The sequence below is a fragment of the Carica papaya genome, chromosome 8 (assembly GCF_054855325.1).
Source record: "Carica papaya isolate Zhongbai chromosome 8, ASM5485532v1, whole genome shotgun sequence".
NCBI lineage: Eukaryota > Viridiplantae > Streptophyta > Magnoliopsida > Brassicales > Caricaceae > Carica > Carica papaya.
Window position 1 is genome coordinate 19,785,981 of NC_142316.1, and position 19,136 is coordinate 19,805,116.

The window sequence follows — 19,136 nt, forward strand, 5'->3', positions numbered from 1 at the left end:
CACAAGGAAACAAATGATGGGAGGGGGAAGAAAGGAGAAGGAGTGTATGTATTTGCTGCGCAAAATTAAACAGGTGCGATCTTACCAGCACTAAAGCTCCGGATCCCATCAGAACTCCGCAGTTAATTGTGCTTGGGCGAGCGCAGTACTCGGATGTGTGACAACTTGGGAAGCCCTAGTGTTGCACCTATTTTTTTTTAAGATGGGTTGTTCGACGTTACGCGCGAATGGAATTATAAACCGCTGGTTCATTTGCAAAGGTGAGTCACGGTGCCGGGGCATATTACTTGATATTAGAATGAGAAAAAGAGATGCAGAGTGCACGCACAAGGAAATAAATGACAGGAGGGGGGATGGGAGGAGAAAGAGTGTGTGTATTTGCAGTGCAGAATGAAACATGAGGGATCATACCAGCACTAATGCAACGGATTCTATCAGAACTCCGCAGTTAAGGGTGCTTGGGCGAGAAAAGTACTCGGATGGGTGACCTCCTGCAAAGTCCTTATATTTCACCCATTTTCTTGGGAGGTCTTCGTGTTGCACCCATCTTTTTGCAGATGATTCTTTCGACGTTACGCGCGACTTGATTTATGGTCCGCAGGTTTATTCGCAAATGTGAGTCACGGCGCCGTGGCATTATACTTGATATTAGAACGAGTACGGGAGGTGCAGTGCGCACGCACAAGGAAACAAATGACGGGAGGGGGAAGAAAAGAGAAGGAGTGTATGTATTTGCAGCGCGAAATTAAACAAGTGCCATCATACCAGCACTAATGCACCGGATCCCATCAGAACTCCGCAGTTAAGTGTGCTTGGGCGAGAGTGGTACTCGGATGGGTGACCTCCTGGGAAGTCCTCGTGTCGCAACAATTTTTTTTCAGACGGGTCGTTCGACGTTACGCGCAACTGGAACTATGGTCCACTTGTTTATACGCAAATGTGAGTCAAGAATCAGGGGCATATTAATCGATATTAGAACGAGAAAAAGAGGTGCAGTGTGAACGCACAAGGAAACAAATGATGGGAGTGGGGAGGGAAGGAGAAGGAGTGTTTTTATTTTCAGCACGAAATTAAACAGGTGCTATCACACCAGCACAAATACATCGGATCCCATCAGAACTCCGCAGTTAAGTGTGCTTTGGCGAAAGTAGTACAAGGATGGGTTACCTTCTGGGAAGTTCTCGTGTTGCACCCATTTTTTTTTCAGATGTGCCATTCGACGTTACGCGCGACTTTAATTATAGTCCGCAGATTTATTCGAAAATGTGAGTCACTGCGCCGTGGCATTTTACTTGATATTTATACGAGAACGAGAGGTGCAGTGCGCGCGCACAAGGAAACAAATGACGGGAGGGGGAAGAAAAGAGAAGCAGTGTATGTATTTGCAGCGCGAAATTAAACAGGTGCGATCATACCAGCACTAATGCACCGGATCCCATCAGAACTCCGCAGTTAAGTGTGCTTGGGCGAGAGTGGTACTCGGATGGGTGACCTCCTGGGAAGTCCTCGTGTCGCAACAATTTTTTTTCAGACGGGTCGTTCGACGTTACGCGCGACTTGAACTAGGTTCCGCTGGTTTATACGCAAATGTGAGTCAAAAAGAAGGGGCATTTTAATCGATATTAGAACGAGAAGGAGAGGTGCAGTGTGAACGCACAAGGAAACAAATTATGGGAGGGGGAGGGAAGGAGAATGAGTGTATGTATTTTCAGCACGAAATGAAACAGGTGCGATCATACCAGCACTAATGCAACAGATTCTATCAGAACTCCGTAGGTAAGGGTGCTTGGGCGAGAGTAGTACTAGCATGGGTTACCTCCTGCGAAGTGCTTATATTTCACCCACTTTCTTGTGAAGTCCTCGTGTCGCACCAATTTTTTTTCAGACGGGTCGTTCGATGTTACGCTCGTCTGGAACTAGGGTCCGCTGGTTTTAACGCAAATGTGAGTCAAGAAGCAGGGGCATTTTAATCGATATTAGAACGAGAATGAGAGGTGAAGTGTGAACGCACAAGGAAATAAATGACGGGAGGGGGAAGAAAGGAGAAGGAGTGTATGTATTTGCAGCGCGAAACTAAACAGGTGCGATCATACCAGCACTAAAGCCCCAGATCCCATCAGAACTCCGTAGTTAAGTGTGCTTGGCGAGATTAGTACTCGGATGGTTGACCTCCTGGGAAGTCCTCGTGTCGCACCAATTTTTTTTCAGACGGGTCGTTCGACGTTACGCGTGTCTGGAACTAGGGTCCGCTGGTTTATATGCAAATGTGAGTCGAGAAGTAGGGGCATTTTAATCGAAATTAGAACGAGAATGAGAGGTAAAGTGTGAACGCACAAGGAAACAAATGACGGGAGGGGGAAGAGAGGAGAAGGAGTGTATGTATTTGCAGCGCGAAATTAAATAGGTGCGATCATACCAGCACTAAAGCTTCGGATCCCATCAGAACTCCGCAGTTAAGTGTGCTTGGGCGAGAGTAGTACTCGGATGGGTGTCCACCTGGGAAGCCCTCGTGTTGCACCTTTTTTTTTTCGGATGGGTTGTTCGACATTACGCGCGAATGGAATTATAAACCGCAGGTTCATTTGCAAAGGTGAGTCACGGTGCCGGGGCATATTACTTGATATTAGAACGAGAAAGAGAGATGCAGAGTGCACGTAAAAGGAAACAAATGACGGTAGGGGGGATGGGAGGAGAAAGAGTGTGTGTATTTGCAGTGCAGAATGAAACATGAGGGATCATACCAGCACTAATGCAACGGATTCTATCAGAACTCCGCAGTTAAGGGTGCTTGGGCGAGAAAAGTACTCGGATGGGTGACCTCCTGCGAAGTCCTTATATTTCACCCATTTTCTTGGGAGATCCTCGTGTTGCACCCATCTTTTTGCAGATGATTCTTTCGACGTTACGGGCGACTTGATTTATGGTTCGCAGGTTTATTCGCAAATGTGAGTCAAGAAGCAGGGGCATTTTAATCGATATTAGAACGAGAAGGAGAGGTGCAGTGTGAACGTACAAGGAAACAATTGATGGGAGGGGGAGGGAAGGAGGAGGAGTGTATGTATTTTCAGGGCGAAATGAAATAGGTGCGATCATACCACACTAATGCAATGGATTCTATCAGAACTTTGTAAGTAAGGGTGCTTGGGCGAAAGTTCTACTAGCATGGGTTACCTCCTGCGAAGTCCTTATATTTCACCCATTTTCTTGTGAAGTCCTCGTGTTGCACCCATTTTTTTGCAGATGATTCTTTCGACGTTACGCGCGACTTGAATTATGGTCCTCAGGTTTATTCGCAAATGTGAGTCACGGCGCTGTACCATTTTACTTGATATTAAAACGAGAACGGGAGGTGCAGTGCGCACGCACAAGGAAACAAATGACGGGAGGGGGAAGAAAGGGGAATGAGTTTATGTATTTGCAGCGCGAAATTAAACAGGTGCTATCATACCAGTACTAATGCACCGGATCCCATCAGAACTCCGCAGTTAAGTGTGCTTGGGCGATATTAGTACTCGAATGGGTGACCTCCTGGGAAATCCTCGTGTCTCACCAATTTTTTTTCAGACGGGTCGTTCGACGTTACGCGCGTCTGGAACTAGGGTCCGCTGGTTTATACGCAAATGTGAGTCAAGAACCAGGGGCATTTTAATCGATATTAGAACGAGAAGGAGAGATGAATTGTGAACGCACAAGGAAACAAATGACGGAGGGGGAAGAAAGGAGAAGGAGTGTATGTATTTGCAGCGTGGAATTAAACAGGTGCGATCATACCAGCACTAAAGCCCCGGATCCCATCAGAACTCCGCAGTTAGGTGTGCTTGGGCGAGAGTAGTACTCGGATGGGTTGTTCGACGTTACACGCGAATGAAATTATAAAACGCTGGTTCATTTGCAAAGGTGAGTCACGGTGCCGGGGCATATTACTTGATATTAGAACGAGAAAGAGAGATGCAGAGTGCACGCACATGGAAACAAATGACGGGAGGGGGGATGGGAGGAGAAAGAGTGTATGTATTTGCAGTGCAGAATGAAATATGAGGGATCATACCAGCACTAATGCAACGGATTCTATCAGAACTCTGCAGTTAAGGGTGCTTGGGCGAGAAAAGTACTCGGATGGGTGACCTCCTGCGAAGTCCTTATATTTCACCCATTTTCTTGGGAGGTCCTCGTGTTGCACCCATCTTTTTGCAGATGATTCTTTCGACGTTACGCACGACTTGATTTATGGTCCGCAGGTTTATTCGCAAATGTGAGTCACGGCGCCGTGGCATTTTACTTGATATTAGAACGGGTACGGGAGGTGCAGTGCGCACGCACAAGGAAACAAATGACGGGAGGGGGAAGAAAAGAGAAGGAGTGTATGTATTTGCAGCGCAAAATTAAACAGGTGCGATCATACCATCACTAATGCACCGGATCCCATCAGACCTCCGCAGTCAAGTGTGCTTGGGCGAGAGTAGTACTCGGATGGGTGACCTCCTAGGAAGTCCTCGTGTCGCAACAATTTTTTTTCAGACGGGTCTTTCGACGTTACGCGCGTCTGGAACTAGGGTTCGCTCGTTTATACGCAAATGTGAGTCAAGAAGCAGGGGCATTTTAATCGATATTAGAACGAAAATGAGAGGTGAAGTGTGAACGCACAAGGAAACAAATGACGGGAGGGGGAAGAAAGGAGAAGGAGTGTATGTATTTGCTGCGCAAAATTAAACAGGTGCGATCTTACCAGCACTAAAGCTCCGGATCCCATCAGAACTCCGCAGTTAATTGTGCTTGGGCGAGCGCAGTACTCGGATGTGTGACAACTTGGGAAGCCCTAGTGTTGCACCTATTTTTTTTTAAGATGGGTTGTTCGACGTTACGCGCGAATGGAATTATAAACCGCTGGTTCATTTGCAAAGGTGAGTCACGGTGCCGGGGCATATTACTTGATATTAGAATGAGAAAAAGAGATGCAGAGTGCACGCACAAGGAAATAAATGACGGGAGGGGGGATGGGAGGAGAAAGAGTGTGTGTATTTGCAGTGCAGAATGAAACATGAGGGATCATACCAGCACTAATGCAACGGATTCTATCAGAACTCCGCAGTTAAGGGTGCTTGGGCGAGAAAAGTACTCGGATGGGTGACCTCCTGCAAAGTCCTTATATTTCACCCATTTTCTTGGGAGGTCTTCGTGTTGCACCCATCTTTTTGCAGATGATTCTTTCGACGTTACGCGCGACTTGATTTATGGTCCGCAGGTTTATTCGCAAATGTGAGTCACGGCGCCGTGGCATTATACTTGATATTAGAACGAGTACGGGAGGTGCAGTGCGCACGCACAAGGAAACAAATGACGGGAGGGGGAAGAAAAGAGAAGGAGTGTATGTATTTGCAGCGCGAAATTAAACAAGTGCCATCATACCAGCACTAATGCACCGGATCCCATCAGAACTCCGCAGTTAAGTGTGCTTGGGCGAGAGTGGTACTCGGATGGGTGACCTCCTGGGAAGTCCTCGTGTCGCAACAATTTTTTTTCAGACGGGTCGTTCGACGTTACGCGCAACTGGAACTATGGTCCACTTGTTTATACGCAAATGTGAGTCAAGAATCAGGGGCATATTAATCGATATTAGAACGAGAAAAAGAGGTGCAGTGTGAACGCACAAGGAAACAAATGATGGGAGTGGGGAGGGAAGGAGAAGGAGTGTTTTTATTTTCAGCACGAAATTAAACAGGTGCTATCACACCAGCACAAATACATCGGATCCCATCAGAACTCCGCAGTTAAGTGTGCTTTGGCGAAAGTAGTACAAGGATGGGTTACCTTCTGGGAAGTTCTCGTGTTGCACCCATTTTTTTTTCAGATGTGCCATTCGACGTTACGCGCGACTTTAATTATAGTCCGCAGATTTATTCGAAAATGTGAGTCACTGCGCCGTGGCATTTTACTTGATATTTATACGAGAACGAGAGGTGCAGTGCGCGCGCACAAGGAAACAAATGACGGGAGGGGGAAGAAAAGAGAAGCAGTGTATGTATTTGCAGCGCGAAATTAAACAGGTGCGATCATACCAGCACTAATGCACCGGATCCCATCAGAACTCCGCAGTTAAGTGTGCTTGGGCGAGAGTGGTACTCGGATGGGTGACCTCCTGGGAAGTCCTCGTGTCGCAACAATTTTTTTTCAGACGGGTCGTTCGACGTTACGCGCGACTTGAACTAGGTTCCGCTGGTTTATACGCAAATGTGAGTCAAAAAGAAGGGGCATTTTAATCGATATTAGAACGAGAAGGAGAGGTGCAGTGTGAACGCACAAGGAAACAAATTATGGGAGGGGGAGGGAAGGAGAATGAGTGTATGTATTTTCAGCACGAAATGAAACAGGTGCGATCATACCAGCACTAATGCAACAGATTCTATCAGAACTCCGTAGGTAAGGGTGCTTGGGCGAGAGTAGTACTAGCATGGGTTACCTCCTGCGAAGTGCTTATATTTCACCCACTTTCTTGTGAAGTCCTCGTGTCGCACCAATTTTTTTTCAGACGGGTCGTTCGATGTTACGCTCGTCTGGAACTAGGGTCCGCTGGTTTTAACGCAAATGTGAGTCAAGAAGCAGGGGCATTTTAATCGATATTAGAACGAGAATGAGAGGTGAAGTGTGAACGCACAAGGAAATAAATGACGGGAGGGGGAAGAAAGGAGAAGGAGTGTATGTATTTGCAGCGCGAAACTAAACAGGTGCGATCATACCAGCACTAAAGCCCCAGATCCCATCAGAACTCCGTAGTTAAGTGTGCTTGGCGAGATTAGTACTCGGATGGTTGACCTCCTGGGAAGTCCTCGTGTCGCACCAATTTTTTTTCAGACGGGTCGTTCGACGTTACGCGTGTCTGGAACTAGGGTCCGCTGGTTTATATGCAAATGTGAGTCGAGAAGTAGGGGCATTTTAATCGAAATTAGAACGAGAATGAGAGGTAAAGTGTGAACGCACAAGGAAACAAATGACGGGAGGGGGAAGAAAGGAGAAGGAGTGTATGTATTTGCAGCGCGAAATTAAACAGGTGCGATCATACCAGCACTAAAGCTCCGGATCCCATCAGAACTCCGCAGTTAAGTGTGCTTGGGCGAGAGTAGTACTCGGATGGGTGTCCACCTGGGAAGCCCTCGTGTTGCACCTTTTTTTTTTCGGATGGGTTGTTCGACATTACGCGCGAATGGAATTATAAACCGCAGGTTCATTTGCAAAGGTGAGTCACGGTGCCGGGGCATATTACTTGATATTAGAACGAGAAAGAGAGATGCAGAGTGCACGTAAAAGGAAACAAATGACGGTAGGGGGGATGGGAGGAGAAAGAGTGTGTGTATTTGCAGTGCAGAATGAAACATGAGGGATCATACCAGCACTAATGCAACGGATTCTATCAGAACTCCGCAGTTAAGGGTGCTTGGGCGAGAAAAGTACTCGGATGGGTGACCTCCTGCAAAGTCCTTATATTTCACCCATTTTCTTGGGAGGTCCACGTGTTGCACCCATCTTTTTGCAGATGATTCTTTCGACGTTACGCGCGACTTGATTTATGGTCCGCAGGTTTATTCGCAAATGTGAGTCACGGCGCCGTGGCATTATACTTGAAATTAGAACGTGTACGGGAGGTGCAGTTCGCACGCACAAGGAAACAAATGACGGGAGGGGGAAGAAAAGAGAAGGAGTGTATGTATTTGCAGCGCGAAATTAAACAGGTGCGATCATACCAGCACTAATGCACCGGATCCCATCAGAACTCCGCAGTTAAGTGTGCATGGGCGAGAGTGGTACTCGAATGGGTGACTTCCTGGGAAGTCCTCGTGTCGCAACAATTTTTTTTCAGACGGATCGTTCGACGTTACGCGCGACTTGAACTAGGGTCCGCTGGTTTATACGCAAATGTGAGTCAAAAAGAAGGGGCATTTTAATCGATATTAGAACGAGAAGGAGAGGTGCAGTGAGAACGCACAAGGAAATAAATTATGGGAGGGGGAGGGAAGGAGAATGAGTGTATGTACTTTCAGCACGAAATGAAACAGGTGCGATCATACCAGCACTAATGCAACAGATTCTATCAGAACTCCGTAGGTAAGGATGCTTGGGCGAGAGTAGTGCTTGCATGGGTTACCTCCTGCGAAGTGCTTATATTTCACCCATTTTCTTGTGAAGTCCTCGTGTCGCACCAATTTTTTTTCAGACGGGTCGTTCGACGTTACGCTCGTCTGGAACTAGGGTCCGCTGGTTTATACTCAAATGTGAGTCAAGAAGCAGGGGCATTTTAATCGATATTAGAACGAGAATGAGAGGTGAAGTGTGAACGCACAAGGAAACAAATGACGGGAGGGGGAAGAAAGGAGAAGGAGTGTATGTATTTGCAGCGCGAAACTAAACAGGTGCGGTCATACCAGCACTAAAGCCCCGGATCCCATCAGAGCTCCGCAGTTAAGTGTGTTTGGCGAGATTAGTACTCGGATGGTTGACCTCCTGGGAAGTCCTCGTGTCGCACCAATTTTTTTTCAGACGGGTCGTTCGACGTTACGCGCGTCTGGAACTAGGGTCCGCTGGTTTATACGCAAATGTGAGTCGAGAAGCAGGGGCATTTTAATCGAAATTAGAACGAGAATGAGAGGTAAAATGTGAACGCACATGGAAACAAATGACGGGAGGGGGAAGAAAGGAGAAGGAGTGTATGTATTTGCAGCGCGAAATTAAACAGGTGCGATCATACCAGCACTAAAGCTCCGGATCCCATCAGAACTCCGCAGTTAAGTGTGCTTGGGCGAGAGTAGTACTCGGATGGGTGTCCACCTCGGAAGCCCTCGTGTTGGACCTATTTTTTTTTCGGATGGGTTGTTCGACGTTACGCGTGAATGGAATTATAAATCGCAGGTTCATTTGCAAAGGTGAGTCACGGTGCCGGGGCATATTACTTGATATTAGAACGAGAAAGAGAGATGCAGAGTGCACGCAAAAGGAAACAAATGATAGGAGGGAGGATGGGAGGAGAAAGAGTGTATGTATTTGCAGTGCAGAATGATACATGAGGGATCATACCAGCACTAATGCAACGGATTCTATCAGAACTCTGCAGTTAAGGGTGCTTGGGCGAGAAAAGTACTCGGATGGGTGACCTCCTGCGAAGTCCTTATATTTCACCCAATTTCTTGGGAGGTCCTCGTGTTGCACCCATCTTTTTGCAGATGATTCTTTCGACGTTACGCTCGTCTGGAACTAGGGTCCGCTGGTTTATACGCAAATGTGAGTCAAGAAGCAGGGGCATCTTAATCGATATTAGAACGAGAATGAGAGGTGAAGTGTGAACGCACAAGGAAACAAATGACGGGAGAGGGAAGAAATGAGAAGGAGTGTATGTATTTGCAGCGCGAAACTAAACAGGTGCGATCATACCAGCACTAAAGCCTCGGATCCCATCAGAACTCCGCAGTTAAGTGTGCTTGGCGAGATTAGTACTCGGATGGTTGACCTCCTGGGAAGTCCTCGTGTCGCACCAATTTTTTTTCAGATGGGTCGTTCGACGTTACGCGCGTCTGGAACTAGGGTCCGCTGGTTTATACGCAAATGTGAGTCGAGAAGCAGGGGCATTTTAATCGAAATTAGAACGAGAATGAGAGGTAAAGTGTGAACGCACAAGGATACAAATGACGGGAGGGGGATGAAAGGAGAAGGAGTGTATGTATTTGTAGCGCGAAATTAAACAGGTGCGATCATACCAGCACTAAAGCTCCGGATCCCATCAGAACTCCACAGTTAAGTGTGCTTGGGCCAGAGTAGTACTCGGATGGGTGTCCACCTGGGAAGCCCTCCTGTTGCACCTATTTTTTTTTCGGATGGGTTGTTCGACGTTACGCGCGAATGGAATTATAAACCGCAGGTTCATTTGCAAAGGTGAGTCACGGTGCCGGGGCATATTACTTGATATTAGAACGAGAAAGAGAGATGCAGAGTGCACGCAAAAGGAAACAAATGACGGGAGGGAGGATGGGAGGAGAAAGAGTGTATGTATTTGCAGTGCAGAATGAAACATGAGGGATCATACCAGCACTAATGCAACGGATTCTATCAGAACTCCGGAGTTAAGGGTGCTTGGGCGAGAAAAGTACTCGGATGGGTGACCTCCTGCGAAGTCCTTATATTTCACCCATTTTCTTGGGAGGTCCTCGTGTTGCACCCATCTTTTTGCAGATGATTCTTTCGACGTTACGCGTGACTTGATTTATGGTCCGCAGGTTTATTCGCAAATGTGAGTCACGGCGTCGTGGCATTTTACTTGATATTAGAACGAGTACGGGAGGTGCAGTGCGCACCACAAGAAACAAATGACGGGAGGAGGAAGAAAAGAGAAGGAGCGTATGTATTTGAAGCACAAAATTAAACAAGTGGCATCATACCAGCAATAATGCACTGGATCCCATCAGAACTCTGCAGTTAAGTGTGCTTGGGCGAGAGTAGTACTCGGATGGGTGACCTCTTGGGAAGTCCTCGTATCGCAACAATTAAACAGGTGCGATCACACCAGCACTAATGCACCGGATCCCATTAGAACTCCGCAGTGAAGTGTGCTTGGGCGAGATTAGTACTCGGATGGGTGACCTCCTGGGAAGTCCTCGTGTCGCACCAATTTTTTTCAGACGGGTCGTTCGACGTTACGCGCGTCTGGAACTAGGGTCCACTGGTTTATACGCAAATGTGAGTCAATAAGCAGGGGTATTTTAATCGATATTAGAACAAGAATGAGAGGTGAAGTGTGAACGCACAAGGAAACAAATGACGGGAGGGGGAAGAAAGGAGAAGGAGTGTATGTATTTGCAGTGCGAAATTAAATAGGTGCAATCATACCAGCACTAAAGCTCCGGATCCCATCAGAACTCCGCAGTTAAGTGTGCTTGGGCGAGAGTAGTACTCGGATGGGTGACCACTTGGGAAGCCCTCGTGGTGCACCTATTTTTTTTCGGATGGGTTGTTCGACGTTACGCGCGAATGGAATTATAAACCACTGGTTCATTTGCAAAGGTGAGTCACAGTGCCGGGGCATATTACTTGATATTAGAACGAGAAAAAAAGATGCAGAGTGCACGCACAAGGAAACAAATGACGGGAGGGGGAAGAGAGGAGAAGGAGTTTGTGTATTTGCAGCGCGAAATTAAACAGGTGCGATCGTACCAGCACTATTGCAACCGATCCCATCATAACTCCGCAGTTATGTGTGCTTGGGCGAGAGTAGTACTCGAATGGGTGACCACTTGGGAAGTACTCGTGTTGCACCCATTTTTTTGCAAATGATTTTTTAGACGTTACACACGACTTGAATTTTGGTCCTCAGGTTTATTCGCAAATGTGAGTCACGGCGTCGTAGCATTTTACTTGATATTAAAACGAGCACGGGAGGTGCAGTGTGCACGCACAAGGAAACAAATGACGGGTGGGGTAAGAAAGGAGAAGGAGTTTATGTATTTGCAGCGCGAAATTAAACGGATGCGATCATACCAGCACTAATGCAACAGATCCCATCATAACTCTGCAGTTAAGTGTGCTTGGGGGAGAGTAGTACTCGAATTGGTGACCTCCTGGGAAATTCTCGTGTCGCACAAATTTTTTTTCAGACGGGTCGTTCGACGTTACGCGCAACTGGAACTATGGTCCACTTGTTTATACGCAAATGTGAGTCAAGAAGTAGGGGCATATTAATCGATATTAGAACGAGAAAAAGAGGTGCAGTGTGAACGCACAAGGAAACAAATGATGGGAGGGGGGAGGGAAGGAGAAGGAGTGTTTTTATTTTCAGCACGAAATTAAACAGGTGCTATCACACCAGCACAAATACACCGGATCCCATCAGAACTCCGCAGTTAAGTGTGCTTTGGCGAAAGTAGTACAAGGATGGGTTACCTTCTGGGAAGTTCTCGTGTTGCACCCATTTTTTTTTTCAGATGTGCCATTCGACGTTACGCGCGACTTTAATTATAGTCCGCAGATTTATTCGAAAATGTATGTTACTGCGCCGTGGCATTTTACTTGATATTTATACGAGAACGAGAGGTGCAGTGCGCACGCACAAGGAAACAAATGACGGGAAGGGGAAGAAAGGAGAAGGAGTGTACGTATTTGCAGCGCGAAATTAAATAGGTGCCATCATACCAGCACTAATGCACCGTATCCCATCAGAACTCAGCAGTTAAGTGTGCTTGGGCGGGAGTAGTACTCGGATTGGTGACCTCCTGGGAGGTCCTCGTGTTGCACCCATTTTTTTTCGGATGGGTCGTTCGACGTTACGCGCGAATGCAATTATAAACCGCTTGTTCATTCGCAAAGGTGAGTCACGATGCTAGGGCATTTTACATGATATTAGAACGAGAAGGAGAGATGCAGAGTGCACGCACAAGGAAACAAATAACGGGAGAGGGGATGGAGGGAGAAAGAGTGTATGTATTTGCAGCGCAGAATGAAACATGAGCGATCATACCTGCACCAATGCAACGGATTCTATCAGAACTTCGCAAGTTAAGGGTGCTTGGGCGAGAGTAGCACTAGGATGGGTGACCTCATGCGAAGTCCTTATATTTCACCTATTTTCTTAGGAAGTCCTCGTGTTGCACCCATTTTTTTGCAGATGATTCTTTCGACGTTACGCGCAACTTGAATAATGGTCCTCAGGTTTATTCGCAAATGTGAGTCACGGCACCGTAGCATTTTACTTGATATTAGAACGAGCACGGGAGGTGCAGTGCGCACGCACAAGGAAACAAATGACGGGAGGGGGAAGAAAGGAGAAGGAGTTTATGTATTTGCAGCGCAGAATTAAATGGGTGTGATCATACCAGCACTAATGCACCGGATCCCATCAGAACTCCGCAGTTAAGTGTGCTTGGGCGAGAGAAGTACTCGGATGGGTGACCTCCTGGGAAGTCCTCGTGTCGCACCAATTTTTTTTCAGACGGGTCGTTCGAAGTTACGCGCGACTGGAACTAGGGTCCGCTGGTTTATACGCAAATGTGAGTCAAGAAGCAGCGGTATTTTAATCGATATTAGAACGAGAATGAGAGGTGAAGTGTGAACGCACAAGGAAACAAATGACGGGAGGGGGAAGAAAGAAGAAGGAGTGTATGTATTTGCAGCGCGAAATTAAACAGGTGCGATCATACCAGCACTAAAGCTCCGGATCCCATCAGAACTCCGCAGTTAAGTGTGCTGGGGCGAGAGTAGTACTCGGATTGGAGACCTCCTGGGTAGTCCTCGTGTCGCACTAATTTTTTTTTCAGACGGGTCGTTCGACGTTACACGCGACTGGAACTAGGGTCAACTGGTTTATACGCAAATGTGACTCAAGAAGCAGGGGCATTTTAATCGATATTAGAATGAGAAGGAGAGATGCAGAGTGCACGCACAAGGAAACAAATGATGGGAGGGGGGATGGAGGGAGAAAAAGTGTATGTATTTGCAGCGCAGAATGAAACATGAGCAATCATACCAGCACCAATGCAACGGATTCTATCAGAACTCCGCAAGTTAAGGGTGCTTGGGCGAGAGTAGCACTAGGATGGGTGACCTCCTGCGAAGTCCTTATATTTCACCCATTTTCTTAGGAAGTCCTCGTGTTGCACCCATTTTTTTGCAGATGATTCTTTTGACGATACGCGCGACTTGAATTATGGTCCTCAGTTTTATTCGCAAATGTGAGTCACAGCACCGTAACATTTTACTTGATATTAGAACGAGCACGGGAGGTGCAGTGCGCACGCACAATTAAACAAATGACGGGAGGGGGAAGAAAGGAGAAGGAGTTTATGTATTTGCAGCGCAAAATTAAACGGGTGCGATCATACCAGCACTAATGCACCGTATCCCCTCAGAACTCCGCAGTTAAGTGTGCTTGGGTGAGAGTAGTACTCGGATGGTTGACCTCCTGGGAAGTCCTCGTGTCGCACCAATTTTTTTTCAGACGGTTCGTTCGACGTTACGCACGACTGGAACTATGGTCCGCTTGTTTATACGCAAATGTGAGTCAAGAAGTAGGGGCATTTTAATCGATATTAGAACGAGAAAGAGAGGTGCAGTGTGAATGCACAAGGAAACAATTGATGGGAGGGGGAGGGAAGGAGAAGAAGTGTATATATTTTCAGCATGAAATGAAACAAGTGCGATCATACCAGCACTAATTCAACGGATTCTATCAGAACTCCGTAGGTAAGGGTGCTTGGGCGAGAGTAGTACTAGCATGGGTTACCTCCTGCGAAGTCCTTATATTTTACCTATTTTCTTGTGAAGTCCTCGTGTTGCACCCATTTTTTTGTAGATGATTCTTTCGACGTTACGCAGGACTTCAATTATGGTCCTCAGGTCTGTTCGCAAATGTGAGTCACGGCACCGTAGTATTTTACTTGATATTAGAACGAGCACGGGAGGTGCAGTGCGCACGCACAAGGAAACAAATAATGGGAGGGGGAAGGAAGGAGAAGGAGTTTATGTATTTGCAGCGCGGAATTAAACGGGTGCGATCATACCAGCACTAATGCACTGGATCCCATCAGAACTCCGCAGTTTAGTGTGCTTGGGCGAGAGTAGTACTCAGATTGGTGACCTCCTGGGAAGTCATTGTGTTGCACCAATTTTTTTTTAGACGGGTCGTCCGACGTTACGTGCAACTTGAACTATGGTCCGCTGGTTTATACGCAAATGTGAGTCAAGAATCAGGGGTATTTTAATCGATATTAGAACGAGATGGAGAGGTGCAGTGTGAACGCACAAGGAAACAAATGATGGGAGGGGGGGAGGGAAGAAGGAGTGTATGTATTTTCAGCACGAAATTAAACAGGTGCGGTCACACCAGCACAAATGCACCGGATCCCATCAGAACTCCGCAGTTAAGTGTGCTTTGGCGAAAGTAGTACAATGATGGGTTACCTCCTGGGAAGTTCTCGTGTTGCAACCATTTTCATTTTTTCAGATGTGCCGTTCGACGTTACGCGCCACTTTAATTATGGTCCGCAGATTTATTCGCAAATGTGAGTCACGGCGCCGTGGTATTTTACTTGATTTTTGAACGAGAACGAGAGGTGCAGTGCGCACGCACAAGGAAACAGATGACGGGAGGGGGAAAAAAGGAGAAGGAGTTTATGTATCTGCAGCGCGAAATTAAACGGGTGCGGTCATACCATCACTAATGCACCGGATCCCATCAGAACTCCGCAGTTAAGTGTGCTTGGGCGAGAGTAGTACTCGGATGGGTGACCTCTTGGGAAGTCCTCATGTCGCACCAATTTTTTTTCAGACGGGTCGTTCGACTTTACGCGCGACTGGAACTATAATCCGCTGGTTTATACGCAAATGTGAGTCAAGAATCTGGGGCATTTTAATCGATATTAGAACGAGAAGAAGAGGTGCAGTGTGAATGCACAAGGAAACAAATGATGGGAGGGGGGAGGGAAGAAGGAGTGTATGTATTTTCATCCCGAAATTAAACAGGTGCGCTCACACCAGCACAAATGCACCGGATCCCATCAGAACTCCGCAGTTAAGTGTGCTTTGACGAAAGTAGAACAATGATGGGTTTCCTCCTGGGAAGTTCTCGTGTTGCACCCATTTTCTTTTTTTCAGATGTGCCGTTCGACGTTACGCGCGACTTTAATTATGGTCCGCAGATTTATTAGCAAATGTGAGTCACGGCGCTGTGGTATTTTACTTGATATTTGAACGAGAACGAGAGGTGCAGTGCGCACGCACAAGGAAACAAATGACGGGAGGGGGAAGAACAGAGAACTAGTTTATGTATTTGCAGCGCGAACTTAAGCGGGTGCGATCAAACCAGTACTAATGCACCGGATCCCATCAGAACTCCGCAGTTAAGTGTGAATGGGCGAGAGTGGTACTCGGATGGGTGACCTCCTGGGAAGTCCTCGTGTCGCACTAATTTTTTTTTTCAGACGGGTCGTTCGACGTTACGCGCGACTGGAACTAGGGTCCACTGGTTTATACGCAAATGTGAGTCAAGAAGCAGGGGCATTTTAATCGATATTAGAACGAGAAGGAGAGATGGAGAGTGCACGCACAAGGAAACAAATGACGGGAGGAGGGATGGAGGGAGAAAAAGTGTATGTATTTGCAGCGCAAAATGAAACATGAGCAATCATACCAGCACCAATGCAACGGATTCTATCAGAACTCCGCAAGTTAAGGGTGCTTGGGCGAGAGTAGCACTAGGATGGGTGACCTCTTGCGAAGTCCTTATATTTCACCCATTTTCTTGTGAAGTCCTCGTGTTGCACCCATTTTTTTGCAAATGATTCTTTCGACGTTACGCGCGACTTGAATTATGGTCCTCAGGTTTATTCGCAAATGTGAGTCACGGTGCCGTGACATTTTACTTGATATTAGAACGAGAACGGGAGGTGCAGTGCGCACGCACAAAGAAACAAATGACGGGTTGGGGAAGAAACGAGAAGGAATTTATGTATTTGCAGCGGGGAATTAAACGGGTGCGATCATACCAGCACTAATGCACCGGATCCCATCAGAACTCCGCAGTTAAGTGTGCTTGGGCAAGAGTAGTACTCGGATGGGTGACCTCCTGGGAAGTCCTCGTGTCGCACCAATTTTTTTTCAGACGGGTCGTTCGACGTTACGCGCGACTGGAACTAGGGTCCGCTGGTTTATACGCAAATGTGATTCAAGAAGATGGGGCATTTTAATAGATATTAGAACGAGAAGGAGAGGTGCAGTGTGAACGCACAAGGAAACAATTGATGGGGGGGGGGAGGGAAGGAGAAGGAGTGTATGTATTTTCAGCACGAAATGAAACAGGTGCGATCATACCAGCACTAATGCAACGGATTCTATCAGAACTCCGTAAGTAAGGGTGCTGTGGCGAGAGTAGTACTAGCATGGGTTACCTCCTGCGAAGTCCTTATATTTCACCCATTTTCTTGTGAAGTCCTCGTGTTGCACCCATTTTTTTACAAATGATTCTTTCGACGTTACGCGCGACTTGAATTATGCTCCTTAGGTTTATTCGCAAATGTTAGTCACGGTGCCGTGACATTTTACTTGATATTAGAACGAGAATGGGAGGTGCAGTGCGCACGCACAAGGAAACAAATGACGGGAGGGGGAAGAAAGGGGAATGAGTTTATGTATTTGCACCGCAAAATTAAACAGGGGCGATCATACCAGCACTAATGCACCGGATCCTATCAGAACTCTGCAGTAAGTGTGCTTTGGTGAAAGTAGTACAATGATGGGTTACCTCGTGGGAAGTTCTCGTGTTGCACCCATTTTCTTTTTTTCAGATGTGTCGTTTGACGTTACGCGCGACTTTAATTATGGTCCACAGATTTATTCGCAAATGTGAGTCACGGCGTCGTGGCATTTTACTTGATATTTGAATGAGAACGAGAGGTGCAGTGCGCACGCACAAGGAAACAAATGACGGGAGGGGGAAGAAAGGGGAAGGAATTTATGTATTTGCAGCGCGAAATTAATTAGGTGCGATCATACCAGCACTAATGCACCGGATCCCATCAGAACTCCGCAGTTAAGTGTGCTTGGGCGAGAGTAGTACTCGGATGGGTGATCTCCTGGGAAGTTCTCGTGTCGCACTAATTTTTTTTTTAGACAGGTCGTTCGACGTTACGCGCGACTGGAACTAGGGTCCCCTGGTTCATACGCAAATGTGAGTCAAGAAGCAGGAGCATTTTAATCGATATTAGAACGAGAAGGAGAGATGCAGAGTGCACGCACAAGGAAACAAATGACGGGAGGGGGCATGGAGGGAGAAAAAGTGTATGTATTTGCAGTGCAGAATGAAACATGAGCAATCATACCAGCACCAATGCGACGGATTCTATCAGAACTCCGCAAGTTAAGGGTGCTTGGGCGAGAGTAGCATTAGGATGGGTGACCTCCTGCAAAGTCCTTATATTTCACCAATTTTCTTAGGAAGTCCTCGTGTTGCACCCATTTTTTTGCAGATGATTCTTTCGACGATAAGCGCGACTTGAATTATGGTCGTCAGGTTTATTCGCAAATGTGAGTCACGGCACCGTAGCATTTTACTTGATATTAGAACGAGCACGGGAGGTGCAGTGCGCACGCACAAGGAAACAAATGACGGTAGGGGGAAGAAAGGGGAAGGCATTTATGTATTTGCAGCGCAGAATTAAACGAGTGCGATCATACCAGCACTAATGCACCGGATCTCATCAGAACTCTACAGTTAAGTGTGCTTGGGGGAGAGTAGTACTCGCATGGGTGTCCTCCTGGGAAGTCTTCGTGTCACACTAATTTTTTTTCAGACGGGTCGTTCGACGTTACGCGCGACTGGAACTGGGGTCCGCTGGTTTATACGCAAATGAGAGTCAAGAAGCAAGGCCATTTTAATCGATATTAGAACGAGAAAGAGAGGGCAGTGTGAACGCACAAGGAAACAATTGATGGGAGGGGGAGGGAAGGAGAAGGAGTGTATGTATTTTCAGCACGAAATGAAACATGTGCGATCATACCAGCACTAATGCAACGGATTCTATCAGAACTCCGTAGGTAAGGGTGCTTGGGCGAGAGTAGTACTAGCATGGGTTACCTCCTGCGAAGTCCTTATATTTCACCCATTTTCTCGTGAAGTCCTCGGGTTGCACCCATTTTCTTTTTTTCAGATGTGTCGTTCGACGTTACGCGCGACTTTAATTATTGTCCACAAATTTATTCGCAAATGTGAGTCACGGCGCCGTGGCATTTTACTTGATATTTAAACGAGAATGAGAGGTGTAGTGCGCACGCACAAGGAAACAAATGACGGGAGGGGGAAGAAAGGAGAAGGAGTTTATGTATTTGCAGCGCGAAATTAAACCGGTGCGATCATACCAGCACTAATGCACCGAATCCCTTTAGAACTCCGCAGTTAAGTGTGCTTGGGCGAGAATAGTACTCGGATGGGTGACCTCATGGGAAGTCCTCGTGTCGCACCAGTTTTTTTTTCAGACGGGTCGTTCGACGTTATGCGCGTCTGGAACTAGGGTCCGCTGGTTTATACGCAAATGTGAGTCAAGAAGTAGGGGCATTTTAATCGCTATTAGAAGGAGAATGAGAGGTGAAGTGTTAACGCACAAGGAAACAAATGA

The 19,136-nt window shown here is 46.9% G+C and overlaps 9 non-coding genes and 29 pseudogenes across 9 annotated transcripts; all 38 read left to right on the plus strand.

Annotated features, from left to right (window-relative positions):
• Positions 1 to 71: 71 nt before the first annotated feature.
• Positions 72 to 190, plus strand: LOC148250083 (5S ribosomal RNA; annotated as a pseudogene).
• A 561-nt stretch (positions 191 to 751) lies between these two features.
• Positions 752 to 870, plus strand: LOC148250084 (5S ribosomal RNA; annotated as a pseudogene).
• Positions 871 to 1,076: 206 nt separating this feature from the next.
• Positions 1,077 to 1,195, plus strand: LOC148250085 (5S ribosomal RNA; annotated as a pseudogene).
• Positions 1,196 to 1,401: 206 nt separating this feature from the next.
• Positions 1,402 to 1,520, plus strand: LOC148250086 (5S ribosomal RNA). Its single transcript, XR_015815043.1, has one exon. It is a non-coding gene; the product is annotated as a 5S ribosomal RNA (ribosomal RNA).
• Positions 1,521 to 2,079: 559 nt separating this feature from the next.
• On the plus strand, positions 2,080 to 2,197 carry LOC148250087 (5S ribosomal RNA; annotated as a pseudogene).
• A 205-nt stretch (positions 2,198 to 2,402) lies between these two features.
• Positions 2,403 to 2,521, plus strand: LOC148250088 (5S ribosomal RNA). Its single transcript, XR_015814448.1, has one exon. It is a non-coding gene; the product is annotated as a 5S ribosomal RNA (ribosomal RNA).
• Positions 2,522 to 3,434: 913 nt separating this feature from the next.
• On the plus strand, positions 3,435 to 3,553 carry LOC148250089 (5S ribosomal RNA; annotated as a pseudogene).
• Positions 3,554 to 4,388: 835 nt separating this feature from the next.
• LOC148250090 (5S ribosomal RNA) lies at positions 4,389 to 4,507 on the plus strand (annotated as a pseudogene).
• Positions 4,508 to 4,712: 205 nt separating this feature from the next.
• LOC148250091 (5S ribosomal RNA) lies at positions 4,713 to 4,831 on the plus strand (annotated as a pseudogene).
• A 561-nt stretch (positions 4,832 to 5,392) lies between these two features.
• LOC148250092 (5S ribosomal RNA) lies at positions 5,393 to 5,511 on the plus strand (annotated as a pseudogene).
• Positions 5,512 to 5,717: 206 nt separating this feature from the next.
• On the plus strand, positions 5,718 to 5,836 carry LOC148250093 (5S ribosomal RNA; annotated as a pseudogene).
• Positions 5,837 to 6,042: 206 nt separating this feature from the next.
• Positions 6,043 to 6,161, plus strand: LOC148250094 (5S ribosomal RNA). The gene has a single exon (XR_015815044.1). It is a non-coding gene; the product is annotated as a 5S ribosomal RNA (ribosomal RNA).
• Positions 6,162 to 6,720: 559 nt separating this feature from the next.
• LOC148250095 (5S ribosomal RNA) lies at positions 6,721 to 6,838 on the plus strand (annotated as a pseudogene).
• Positions 6,839 to 7,043: 205 nt separating this feature from the next.
• LOC148250096 (5S ribosomal RNA) lies at positions 7,044 to 7,162 on the plus strand. The gene has a single exon (XR_015815666.1). It is a non-coding gene; the product is annotated as a 5S ribosomal RNA (ribosomal RNA).
• A 560-nt stretch (positions 7,163 to 7,722) lies between these two features.
• LOC148250097 (5S ribosomal RNA) lies at positions 7,723 to 7,841 on the plus strand (annotated as a pseudogene).
• A 559-nt stretch (positions 7,842 to 8,400) lies between these two features.
• LOC148250098 (5S ribosomal RNA) lies at positions 8,401 to 8,518 on the plus strand (annotated as a pseudogene).
• Positions 8,519 to 8,723: 205 nt separating this feature from the next.
• Positions 8,724 to 8,842, plus strand: LOC148250099 (5S ribosomal RNA; annotated as a pseudogene).
• Positions 8,843 to 9,403: 561 nt separating this feature from the next.
• On the plus strand, positions 9,404 to 9,521 carry LOC148250100 (5S ribosomal RNA; annotated as a pseudogene).
• A 205-nt stretch (positions 9,522 to 9,726) lies between these two features.
• On the plus strand, positions 9,727 to 9,845 carry LOC148250101 (5S ribosomal RNA; annotated as a pseudogene).
• A 560-nt stretch (positions 9,846 to 10,405) lies between these two features.
• On the plus strand, positions 10,406 to 10,523 carry LOC148250102 (5S ribosomal RNA; annotated as a pseudogene).
• A 6-nt stretch (positions 10,524 to 10,529) lies between these two features.
• Positions 10,530 to 10,648, plus strand: LOC148250103 (5S ribosomal RNA). The gene has a single exon (XR_015815213.1). It is a non-coding gene; the product is annotated as a 5S ribosomal RNA (ribosomal RNA).
• Positions 10,649 to 10,852: 204 nt separating this feature from the next.
• On the plus strand, positions 10,853 to 10,971 carry LOC148250104 (5S ribosomal RNA). Its single transcript, XR_015814634.1, has one exon. It is a non-coding gene; the product is annotated as a 5S ribosomal RNA (ribosomal RNA).
• A 205-nt stretch (positions 10,972 to 11,176) lies between these two features.
• LOC148250105 (5S ribosomal RNA) lies at positions 11,177 to 11,295 on the plus strand (annotated as a pseudogene).
• Positions 11,296 to 11,500: 205 nt separating this feature from the next.
• Positions 11,501 to 11,619, plus strand: LOC148250106 (5S ribosomal RNA; annotated as a pseudogene).
• Positions 11,620 to 11,825: 206 nt separating this feature from the next.
• LOC148250107 (5S ribosomal RNA) lies at positions 11,826 to 11,944 on the plus strand (annotated as a pseudogene).
• Positions 11,945 to 12,151: 207 nt separating this feature from the next.
• On the plus strand, positions 12,152 to 12,270 carry LOC148250108 (5S ribosomal RNA; annotated as a pseudogene).
• A 561-nt stretch (positions 12,271 to 12,831) lies between these two features.
• Positions 12,832 to 12,950, plus strand: LOC148250109 (5S ribosomal RNA). Its single transcript, XR_015815877.1, has one exon. It is a non-coding gene; the product is annotated as a 5S ribosomal RNA (ribosomal RNA).
• A 205-nt stretch (positions 12,951 to 13,155) lies between these two features.
• Positions 13,156 to 13,274, plus strand: LOC148250110 (5S ribosomal RNA; annotated as a pseudogene).
• Positions 13,275 to 13,836: 562 nt separating this feature from the next.
• Positions 13,837 to 13,955, plus strand: LOC148250111 (5S ribosomal RNA; annotated as a pseudogene).
• Positions 13,956 to 14,514: 559 nt separating this feature from the next.
• On the plus strand, positions 14,515 to 14,633 carry LOC148250112 (5S ribosomal RNA; annotated as a pseudogene).
• Positions 14,634 to 14,837: 204 nt separating this feature from the next.
• LOC148250113 (5S ribosomal RNA) lies at positions 14,838 to 14,956 on the plus strand (annotated as a pseudogene).
• A 209-nt stretch (positions 14,957 to 15,165) lies between these two features.
• Positions 15,166 to 15,284, plus strand: LOC148250114 (5S ribosomal RNA; annotated as a pseudogene).
• Positions 15,285 to 15,487: 203 nt separating this feature from the next.
• LOC148250115 (5S ribosomal RNA) lies at positions 15,488 to 15,606 on the plus strand (annotated as a pseudogene).
• A 209-nt stretch (positions 15,607 to 15,815) lies between these two features.
• Positions 15,816 to 15,934, plus strand: LOC148250116 (5S ribosomal RNA; annotated as a pseudogene).
• A 563-nt stretch (positions 15,935 to 16,497) lies between these two features.
• On the plus strand, positions 16,498 to 16,616 carry LOC148250117 (5S ribosomal RNA). Its single transcript, XR_015814548.1, has one exon. It is a non-coding gene; the product is annotated as a 5S ribosomal RNA (ribosomal RNA).
• An 887-nt stretch (positions 16,617 to 17,503) lies between these two features.
• Positions 17,504 to 17,622, plus strand: LOC148250118 (5S ribosomal RNA). Its single transcript, XR_015815941.1, has one exon. It is a non-coding gene; the product is annotated as a 5S ribosomal RNA (ribosomal RNA).
• A 562-nt stretch (positions 17,623 to 18,184) lies between these two features.
• Positions 18,185 to 18,303, plus strand: LOC148250119 (5S ribosomal RNA; annotated as a pseudogene).
• A 562-nt stretch (positions 18,304 to 18,865) lies between these two features.
• Positions 18,866 to 18,984, plus strand: LOC148250120 (5S ribosomal RNA; annotated as a pseudogene).
• Positions 18,985 to 19,136: the final 152 nt, after the last annotated feature.